Genomic DNA, 12,265 nt, shown 5'->3' on the forward strand with positions numbered 1-12,265 from the left:
GTTTATTTAACCCAAATGTTGTACGTACAAGTGTTTGTTTGTATTTACCATTTGTTGTGTGTGTGTGTGTATGTATATATATATATATATATATATATATATATATATATATATATATATATATATATATATATAAATACACATGTATATATATATATATATGTATAAATAAATATGCTTATTCATATATATATATACATGTTTGTGCATGTGTATTATTGGATTGTCATACGTCTACATACACACACTTATAGTTTCTCACACATGCTATGCTGTCTCTCACAAACATAGTCTGTTCATTTTGTTTAATGTCTGTTATTTATGCTAGCATGAGTTAGACGAGAGGTAATCAGAGCAGGATTTTTACAACTGGATGCTCTTCCTGTCGTCAATCCTTACCTGTTTCTCAAGTGAGGGTTTTATTTTTAATTGTTGTACAGAAATTTGAAAACACAGGGCTACTGGACTATTTGCTTAAAAGGAGGAAATGCCAGCAAATGTCAGTGATCCATACTTAGCCACAAACAGTGATGTTGCTATTTGTAGCTGAGCTGCAAACTGTGATGTCACTGATTGCTTCTGTGACTTAGTATATATTAACACACACACAAACACGCACACACGCACACACACACATACACACACACACACACACACACACACACACACACACACACACACACACACACACACTGGCACTCCATTGATTATGATGACGAGGGTAGCTGCTGATATGATAGATAGAATGGTCTGCTTATGAAATTAACATGCAAATGGTTGAGCACTCCACAGGCACACATACCCTTAACATAGTTCTAAGAGAGATTCAGCATGACACAGAATGTGATAAGGCTGGCCCTTTGAAATACAGGTACTTCTCATTTTTGTCAGCTGGATGGACTGGAGAAACCTGAAATAAAGTGTCTTGCCCAAGGACACAACCTGCTGCTGGGAATCAAACTGATGACCTTATGATTGTGTGCTGGTTATCCTAACCACTAAACCACATGCTTTTGCATAGACTTATGTACATGCACATACACACACATGTGTACATATGCACACACATGCTCAAAACACGCATATTAAATGGTCTTCCTTAGTTTTTGTTTACTATCTCTCTTTCTCTGGCTCCTCTTGTTCTCCTACTCAGGTAACCGGGTATCTCCTTTACAGTAAGACACCTATTACTTATTTCTTTATTGCCCACAAGGGGCTAAACATAGAGGGGACAAACAAGGACAGACAAAGGGATTAAGTCGATTACATCGATCCCAGTGCGTAACTGGTACTTAATTTATCGACCCCGAAAGGATGAAAGGCAAAATCGACCTCGGCGGAATTTGGGCTCAGAACGTAGCGGTAGACGAAATACCGCTAAGCATTTCGCCCGGCGTGCTAACGTTTCTGCCAACTCGCTGATCTTCTCTTTAGACTTTAGTCTCTCATCACCTGGCAGAAATACTTCTTCCCCTTGCAGTCCCAATTACCTCGCAACTATAAATGAGTCTTTCTTTCTTTTACCTTTATGAAGGGCCATACCTAAACTGTCATCATATCTTTCTTCTTTCTAATAGCAAAGAATATCTAAAAAGGCCTGTCAGTCCACCTCATAGTACAAGCAGACAAAACGGGAAAGACATTGCCTTCGATGATGGCAAGGGAGAGGCTCTGGAACAGTCACTTTAACACATGGGTCTTGCACTTGCGGATAGCCATTTCCACCTTGATAACAGTGAGCAGGGATGTGGTCCGAGGGCTGAGAATGCTGAGAGTTTCCTCTGCCTATAAACTTATCAGCAACTGGCTGATACTTTGACAGTTTACACCCTCATGGCCTGACAAGCAACAGAGCCTGGGTTTGTAGCTGACCACACCAAGTTGAGGGGATCTTGTCTTGTAAATTATCTGGTGACCTCACTGCACTGATATCATGTAATAAGCACCCAGTACACTATGTAAAGTAGTTGGTATTAAGAAGGATATCCAGCTGTAGGAACCATGCCGAAGCTGACAGTAGAGCTTGGCACATCAAACCATCCAACCTTTTCTTACCATAGAAAGCAGATGTTAAATGATGGTGATGGCACCTTTTCAAGGTGCCATACAGTGAAATTGAACCTGAAGCTACATAGTTGCAAAATGAACTTCTTAGCTAAACAGCCATGCACAAATGCATTCGTATATATATATATATATATATATATATATATATATATATATATAACAGATTCCATCATACTCCAGGGGGAGAAACTAGAAGTAGTTGACAGCTTCCGCTACCTAGGTGACCAAGTTAGTATTGGGGGTGGATGCTCAGAGAATGTTACCACTAGAATAAGAATAGCCTGGGCAAAGTTTAGAAAGCTTCTACTCCTACTGGTGACAAAGGGCTTCTCGCTCAAAGTGAAAGGTAGATTGTATGATGCATGTGTGCGAACTGGCATGCTTCATGGCAGTGAAACATGGGCCGTGACTGCGGAGGACTGTTACCCAGCCACACCTTTTCCCAAGCAAGATAACTTTCCCCCATGGCTAGACATGTTTTAATAGAAAATTGGAAATAAATGATGCCACTTGCATGATAGTGACACTCATTTACAGCTATCATGCAATGTCAAAACATGTAAACATGCACATACACACATACATGCACACTCTCACCACATGCACTCACACACATACATATTCAAACACACTCGTACACATGCACACAAGTGCACACACACACACACACACACACACACAAGTGCATACACACACACAAGTGCACACACACACACTTACACACTTACACACACAAGTGCATGCACACACATACACACACACATAACACTCACACACACAAGTGCATGCACACACACACACACACATGCACATACACACATACAACAAGTTTCATCCAGTTTCTATTTACCATATCCTCTCACAAGGCTTTGGTCAGCTCAGAGCTATAGTAGAAGATGCTTGCCTAAGAAGTCTCACAGAGGGATTGAACCTGAAACCATATGGTTGAGAGAGGAATTTCTTAACCACAGAGCCATGCCTGCAGTTTTATAATTCTGTAAATTCTGTGAGATGAGATCTGAATACACGAAGTACTTCCTTGTAGAGGTGGCTGGTTATAGCTGATATCTTTTCAGGAATCTCTACCACTGCAAGTTATTTCTTGAAAGTTATTCATTTGTAGATCTTTGCTAATTCTTCTTGCTGTAATAATTATATTTAATGATACACCAATGCTATATTTTTCTATGACTAAATTTTCATATTTTAAGCTGTTCTTCAAATTTAGGTCATTTATCAGTACCATTTCCACTTTGTGCATGGTAAATCTTTCACTTTATATATTCTTGTTTTTGCCATACTCATGTTGTACGTTCTATTGGTGGCTTCCAAAATACCCAACTAAATCAGAAGTACATATACATATATATATCTGAGCGTGGCCGTTGCCAGTACCGCCTGACTGGCCTTCGTGCGGGTGACACGTAAAAGCACCCACTACACTCTCTGAGTGGTTGGCGTTAGGAAGGGCATCCAGCTGTAGAAACTCTGCCAAATTAGATTGGAGCCTGGTGTTGCCATCCAGTTTCACCAGTCCTCAGTCAAATCGTCCAACCCATGCTAGCATGGAAAGCGGACGTTAAACGACGATGAATATCTTTATGTACATGTGCATGTATAAATGTATACATGCAGGTATATATATGTATGTATTATGTATCACTCAATCTGTTTATCTCCCTATATATAGTTATATATAAGTATATATATATATATATATATATATATATATATATATATATATATAGATATAGATATATGTATGTATATATATGAATGTGTGAGAGAGCATGTGTAATCTATATTGAATAAAAATGAAAAACAAAGCAAAATCCAGTAAACATCTTTACTCAGGTGTAATTTTCTAATTTTCTAAATTATCGAATCGTATATTAAGAAAAAAAGAAAAAAAATCCACCACAAAAAAAAAAAAAAAAAAAAAAAAAAAACCCAAGAAAAAAGGACCCCAAAAACCAAGCAAAAGACAACACAAAACTACAACGATTATGACAAAAATATGAACTGAAAGTTAAAAAAGAAAGTGAAATCAATATTTTTTAACTATTGATGATAACCGTAATTATCTTTTTTTTCTTTCTCTCTTTTTGTTTCCTTTCTAATCACCATTTCTTTCCTGTGTTCTCTGATTGTTATCAATGACTAGTTCAATTTTTCGTTTTGTTTGTTGTGAACAAATTTGTTCTTTCAAGATTAAAATGATGAAAAGAAATCTTCACATAGGATATTATATGATTTGTTTCATTAGCACACCCAGTTTTCAGATTTATAACAGCAGCAACAACAACAACAACAACAAAGGAAATGTGATCAATATGGTGGGGTTTGAGATCACGTAATGTTCATGCCTTTCTCAAGTACATTATTAAGAACACAAAAGGGATATTGTATTGCCAGAATCATTTATCTACCATTTTTATCTACATAGCGACAAATTGGTAGAGTCAACAGAGTATCAGATGAAATACCTTGTATTTATTGTAGAATTTAACATTCTAAGTTCAGATTTCTTTGAGACCATCTTTTCCTTTCATACTTTGATGTGGTGAGAGGTCAGTGAAATAAAGTGCTTGTTATGTACGAGGGTTCAATTTAATTGATTATTCCCTCTCTTCAAATTTGTGATCTTGTAGCCATCCATCTTATGTCTTTTCTTTGTTTAGGGACACAAAAGGGATATTGCACTGCTAGAATCATTTATCTACCATTTTTATCTATAAAGTGGCAAATTGGTAGAGTCCATAGAATGTTGGATAAAATACTTTGTCATATTTGTTGTGGCGTTTTACATTCCAAGTTCAGATTTCTTGAAGACCATCTTTGCTTTCATCTTTTGATGTGGTGAGAGATCAGAAGAATAAAGTGCTTGTCAAAGGATGAAGGTTCAATTTAATTTATTGTTCCCTCTCTTCAGATTTGTGATCTTTTAGCCATCTATCTTTCATATTTTATTTATTTCCATCATTGGACTGCAGCTGTGTTGGGGCACAGCCTTGAAAGCTTTAGTCAAACAAAATGCCCATCTGTAGTGTTTATTTTTTAAGTCTGGCCCATTTTTCTCCCAGTCTCTTCTGCTGAACTGACTAAGTTACATGGATGTAAACAAACCAACAATGATTGTCAAGTTGTAGTGTTGGTGTTGGTGTTGGTGGTGGGGGACATACAAAAACACAGTGACATACAACACACACAGACACTCTGGAAAGTGGTTGGTGTTAAGAAGGGCATCCAGCCGTAGAAACCATGCCAAATCAGATTGGAATCTGGTGCAGCACCACCAGCTTGCCAGCCCTGGTCAAACTGTCCAACCCATGCCAGCATGGACAATGGATGTTAAATGATGCTGCTGCTGATGATGATGATGACAATGTGCATGCTTGCATGCATATGTGTATGTGTGTGTGTGAGAGAGTGGTCATCATCATCATTATCACTATCATTTTATCATCCACTTGCCATGCTTGCATGGGTTGGATGGAATTTATTGAGACAGATTTTGTTTGTCCAGATACTTTTCCTGTCTTTAACTATCAACTGTTTCCAAGCAAGGTGATATTTCCCCTTGGCCAGACATATTTTTCATAGCAGACTTGAAAGAAACAGCACTACTACTATGAGGGTGACACATGTTTACAATTATCATGTGATGCTAAAACAAACACTAGCGCATGTGCACACACACACACACACACACACACACACACACACACACACACACATACATTACACATGCATGCATATGCCTACACATATGATGAGATGCATGTACAAGCTCACACAATTTGTGGAGTTAGCGGTCAGTCATGGCGACTGGTTGGACAAAGGTAGTTAGGCAGGAGAGCTAGGAAGAAGGGGAGATAATACAGTACTGGTGATCCCAAAATGAAGGTGCGCATGCATGTGTGTATGTGAGAGTGTGTGCATGTGTGTATGTGTATGTGAGAGTGTGTGCATGTGTGTATGTGTGTAAGTGTGTGCATCTGTAATGTGTGGGTGTACGGATGATAGTGTCGGTGCTGAGAAGTGGCTAGTGCTAGAGTGTGCGGAGTGGTGTGGTGTGTTGGTGTATGGTGTGGTGTGGCAGTGTTGGGGTGTGTGTTTGGGGTGAGGATGTGGGGGTAGGGGTGGGGCACGTTATAGTGGGATGTGTGGATAGAGGGGGTAACAATGAAGGGAGAAGGTAGGTAGGAGTGAAGAGAGGAAGTAGGTGTCAGATGAAGAGGTATTTTGAGATTAGTTCCGTGCGGCAGTTACAGGCGGAGATGATGGGGTAGCCAGAGTTGTTGGGCTTGTGGATTTTGGGAAGGAAATAACTGGTGGGGGTATGAAGAGTGCAGACAATGAGGTTGAAGGCAGTGGGAGGGAGATGGGAGGAGGAGACAAGGTCATGGATAGTGGAGGACACAGTCTGTTGGTAGCTAGGCGTGGGATTGAAGGGTAGAGGGCAATAGTAGGAGGTGTGTTGAAGCTGACAGAGCGCTTTAGCCTTGTAGAGGTCTGCGCATCACACCACAATGGCTCCACCCTTGTTGGCTGGTTTTATGATAATGTCTTTGCAGTGTCCCAGACATTGAAGGGCCATGAGTTTGGCTGGGGAGATGTTCAGATATCGGGGATGCCTGTGAAAGTTAAACCGGTCCACAACACATTGGCAGATGCTTGCAAAATGATTGACTGCCTGGAACTGGCCAGGAGCTGGCGTCCAATGGGATGGTTGGCAGCCCAGGTTGGTGAAGCAGTCCTCTTCGTTAGATGCAGGTGGAGTGTTGTGGAATAGTGCATATAGCCTGACATGGTGCACAAAGCTATGAATATCAGCATGAGTCTGAAATTCATTACTGGATGGAGTGAAGGGGATGAAGTGCAGTCCCCTACTCAGAAGAGAGCACTCCGCCTCAGAGAGAGGAAGATCAGGAGGAATGGTAGCAACAGACTGAAGAGGGGAAGGGGTGGATTAGTTAGATGTGGGAGGGTTGTGGGGGTAGTAGAAGGCTGGGAGGAGAGAGAGAGGAAGGGAAAGTGTGTGTGTGGGAGGTTGGAATAATGGAAGGTTGATGAGGATGAGGGGGAAGTGTATCAGGGAGGGAGGGGTGGGGGTAGTGGCATCGAGTGTGATGGAATGAAGGAGTGAGTGGAGTTTATGTTGTTTAGTGTGAGTGAGAAACTCCTGGAAAAACTGATTTAAATGGATTATGTAGTGTAGAATAGTGTGTGCATAGGAAGGTGAAAGAGAGGAGATATTGGAATGAATGGTGGCACGCATAAGGTGGTAGGAAATAGTATGGAGTAAGGGTAGGATGGTAGAAGCAGAGTGGAAAGTTGGGTGGAAATGGAGGCAGAAACCTTTGGGGATGAGGTGGTGGTGAAGGCAGCGACTGAGAAATGAGACGTGGCTAGAGAACTGTTTTTTTGAAAATTAGTAGGGCAAGATTAATAGAAGGTTGAAAGCAGCAAAAAGGAAGTGTGGACAGGTGATTTTTTAGGCGGTGGTGAAGGTGGAGGAGGAAAGATTTGTAATCAGGCATGATTGAAAAAGGAGGTATGTATGTATACACGCATATGTGTGTGTATGTGTAATATATATATATATATATATATATATATATATATATATATATATATATATATATATATTTTTTTTTTTTTTTTTTTTTCGGAAGTCTAACATGTATAGTAATAAACAAATGGACTTGTTTATTCACATAACACAATGCACTCCTGCACTCCCTATTTTTGACCCATATTGACCCATATATATATATATATATATATATATATACAACATCTGGCAAGGAAATGTTTTCCATAGGTTGTACTTGTTTGTCAAGTGACTTGATCTAAGAACACGTGTTGACAGAAATAATTACATCATGAAAAATCCATTTAAGCGATCTAAAAACACACAAAAGTGCTCTATCATTTTTCTTTTGTTTCATGATGTGTCAGATACAAGATCTTTGCCCTCATTTACAACCTATAAATGTACTACTTAGAAATGGCAGAAAAATGACAAAAAAGTAGAGTACTCAGGTAAATGCTTTATGGTTTTCAGATTAATTGCACTCACTATTTTTCCTAAGCTGTGTGTATATGTGTACATTTTGTAACCAATGTACAAGAGAGATTAATGTGTATGAAAAAGTTAGGTGCCAAAAATAATGTTGTAATTAATAATTAGTAATTATACATGGCTATATGTATGGTAGTTGCTATAGGTACAGTCACTGCAGACATGGCTGTATGGTAAGAATTTTGCCTTCCAACTACTTGATTCTGGGTTCAGTCCCACTATGTAGCACCTTTGACAAGTGTCTTCTACTATTGCCCTAGGCAAACTGAAGTTTTGTGTGTGGATTTAGTTGATAGAAACTGAAAGAAGCCCGTCATATATATATATATATATATATATATATATATATATCATCATCATCGTTTAACGTCCGCTTTCCATGCTAGCATGGGTTGGATGATTTGACTGAGGACTGGTGAACCAGATGGCTACACCAGGCTCCAATCTGATTTGGCAGAGTTTCTACAGCTGGATGCCCTTCCTAACGCCAACCACTCTAAGAGTGTAGTGGATGCTTTTACGTGCCACCGGCACGAAGGCCAGTCAGGAGGTACTGGCAACGGCCACGCTCGAAATGATATGGCTAGTTTAGTTCGTTATTTTTTTTCTTCTTGTTTTGCCTATGTGAGTTGCGGGTAACTGCTATCTGTTGGAGCTTCAGCATTTTTAGCTGCTATTTCTGAACTTCGGTATGTGGTGAAGCAACCTGTTGCTGATCCCTTAATTTTGTTTATAAATGTATAAGAACTTTTAAATAAGTTCCACACCGATAATGGTGCTTACATACCGAAGGGCTTGGTAAAAATTATTAATTATTAATTTATTAATAAATTAATAAATTGATAATCCTTTACCCTTTTAATTGTATATATATATATATATATATATATATATATATATATATATATATGTTTGCATGTGTTGCTGTTGTTGTTTCCTTGACATTTTGTAATAGTTTTAAATGAGTGTCACTGTCATGCTAGAGATGTTTGGTCCTGGGAAATACTACCTTACTAGGAAACAAGTGAGAGTTAGTGACAGGAAGTGTGCATCTGGCCATAGAAAATCTGCAAGCATGGAAAAGTAGACATTAAAATGGTGATTATATATTCAGTGTACACATACTTTTGTCACAGGAAAAAAGAAAACAAACTTGACACAAGATTTTAGTGAACAGTGTCAAGTAAAAAACAAAAAAAAAACAGGGAATATTTTTGAGTGCAAATCCTGTTGGGGTGGAGTTAACTTTGCCTTTAACCTAGAATTTGTACTGAATTTTTACAGAGTTTTGAATTTATTTAACCATTTTTTTTGTAGTTGTCTGATAATACAGTCACAGACTTGCCCAGATCAGTTAACATTGATATTTTTTTCACTGTTGTTACAATCATCTGAAATGGAACTGTCAAAGCCTGATATTCAAGCAATTTTGCTATTCAACTTCAAAAAAGGACATAAAGCAGCTGAAACTGCTTGTGATATCAACCATTGTGTAGTCAGCTTGAAAATGATTTAAATGATTTTGCAGTGGAGACCTGAGCCTTGAAGATCGTGAGCATAGTGGATGCCCATCTGTCATCAATGACAGTCAATTAAAAACCGTCATCAATGACAGTCAATTAAAGACTGTCATTGAAAAAGATCAATGTAAAACCACTTGAGAACTGGTAAAAGGACTTCAAGTTAGCCAGGAAACTGCCTGCAACCATTTGCATGAAATCAAAAAATCAAAAGAGCTTGACAAATGGGTACCACACAATTTGAATGAAAATCAGAAAATGCGTAGATAGGAAATTTGCTCGTCACTTCTCTGTAGCCAGACTGATCCATTTCTTGACCATATTGTAACTTACAATGAGAAGTGGATTCTGACCAATAATAAAAAAAAACATTCTTTGCAGTAGTTGGACCAAAATGAAGCACTGAAAACCTTCTCTAAACCCAAGCTCTTCAAAAGGAAGGTTATGGTGACTGTTTGGTGGTGTACTGCTGGACTCATCTACTATAACTTCTTAAAACATGGAAAAACCATTACTGCAGGAACATATTGCAATAAAATTGCCAAAATAAATAAAAAACTGCTACTCCTCTGTTCCAGACTGGTCAATAGAAGAGGGTCAATCACTCTTCATGACATGTTCAGCCACAGGTTTCACTAATGACACTCCAGAAGGCGAGAGAACTTGGCTATGAAGTTCTTTTCCAGCCAGCTTATTCCTCAGACCTTTCTCCTACTGACTACCACTTTTTCAAGCACCTTGATAGTTTCCTGCAAGAGAAGGAGTTCAAATATCAAACTGATGCTGAAAGTGCATTCAAAGAGTTCATCAGCTCCAGAACTCCAGATTTTTATATTACCAGAATAAACAAACTTGTAACTCATTGGTAAAAATGTGTTGATTGTAATGGTACTTTGATGAATAAAATTACTGCTTTGTTGAAATATCATCATCGTTTAACGTCCGCTTTCCATGCTATCATGGGTTGGACGATTTGACTGAGGACTGGTGAAACCAGATGGCTACACCAGGCTCCAATCTGATTTGGCAGAGTTTCGTAATGAATTTGATGTTTCAAAACATTGCTTACTTTTCACTCAGCCTGATATATTTTTAGAGTAGCATTGAATGGTAGGTATGATAAGCTGTATCTGCCCCATATTTGGGCTAGGTATGTCCGGTTTAAATGCTAAAGGGTTAATCTCAATGGAGTGGAGGATCACCATTTGTGATCCACTATTTGTAGGTTTAGAAGAGGCTGGCATATTGTTTTTGGGTTTACTAATGATGAAATATTTGTTTCAAGTGGAAAGCTGAAGCAGAATGAAGAATGGTATCATCTGCATAGTTGTTTGTATTGATAAGAATTAAGAGTGAAGATGGTGTGGGCGATTTAACTGTTTTATCTGTTGAAAGACACAGGCATTATTTCTGTAAATTCAGAACGAATGAAGTGTTTATTAAAATACCTTTGTTGTTATTTAGCTGGTGTTTAGAATGCAGATCATAGAATTTTGATCACTTTCAAATGGGCAATTTGAATCATTAAACTCGGAATGGTTTCAGATGGTTTGGCATCATCATCATCATCATCATTTAACATCCCCCTTCCATACTGGTATGAATTGGATGGTTTGATTGGAGCTGGCTAATCAGAAGACTGCGCCAAGCTCTGCTCGCTGTTTTGGCATGATTTCTATGATTGGATGCCCTTCCTAAAGCCAACCACTCTGCAAAATGTACTGAGTGCTTTTTACATGGCACCAGCGGCAGTGAGGTCACTAAATAACTTGCAGGGCAAGACCCCCTCAGCTGGGGAAAGTATTATTGAGGGACAGAAAAGGTTTCTTGCATTAGAAGACAGACATGGCTTCCTCAGATGGAGAAGACAGTGAGAGGAGAGATGGTGAAGATGTAACAGGGAGAGGGAAGGGGCCATATACCCAAGTTACAGGGTGGAGTATATAATGAAGTGGGGATTGGAGAAGGTGAGTTGGTGGGTGAGTTCCCAAGATTTCAAAAGGAGAGTGGGAACTAGAGTTGGATGGGGGATGTTATGAGTGGGCACTGGTAGAGGGAAGGGGTAATGAGGAAGGTATGTTGTGAGGAAGGGAGTTAAAAGGGACATTGTATGCAGGTAGGTTGGTAGGGAGAAAGGGGAAATAGCAGTAATGTGTGTGGGTGGATTGTGGTGGGGGAGGAGACATGGACATGGATTTAACCCTTTAGCATTTAAACCGGCTATATCCAGTCAAAATATTCTGCCTATTTTATGTTCAAAACTAGCCAAATCTGGCTTCTCACACCAACTCTATAATATCATTCTGAAAAATTAACAATTACCTCATCAAAATCTCATAGCTACAAGATAATGCTTGACTAATTCCAAAACAATGTGACTAAATAAGCATTACTTTAGACTAGACAGAATAATCTAAATGCTAAAAGGATTAACTAAACTGGGTAGGTCTTCTCAAGCACAGTAAATTGTCAGTTGTCTTGCAAACGTGTTTCTGAACAATTGGTTATCACTGCATTAACAGAATGAGCGAGCACCATTGATATATTAATTGTCAGCACCAGCAATAAGATATGAACCATTATCAATTCT

General features: G+C 38.8%; 1 protein-coding gene across 6 annotated transcripts in view; it reads left to right on the top strand.

The window, feature by feature from the left end:
• LOC106877306 (all trans-polyprenyl-diphosphate synthase PDSS2) overlaps positions 1 to 12,265 on the top strand; it is a 902,595-nt gene that overhangs the window by 289,495 nt on the left and 600,835 nt on the right. The gene's annotated exons all lie outside the window — the stretch shown is intronic.

Source organism: Octopus bimaculoides, chromosome 4 (assembly GCF_046866305.1).
Source record: "Octopus bimaculoides isolate indiv1 chromosome 4, ASM4686630v1, whole genome shotgun sequence".
Classification (NCBI taxonomy): Eukaryota; Metazoa; Mollusca; class Cephalopoda; order Octopoda; family Octopodidae; genus Octopus; species Octopus bimaculoides.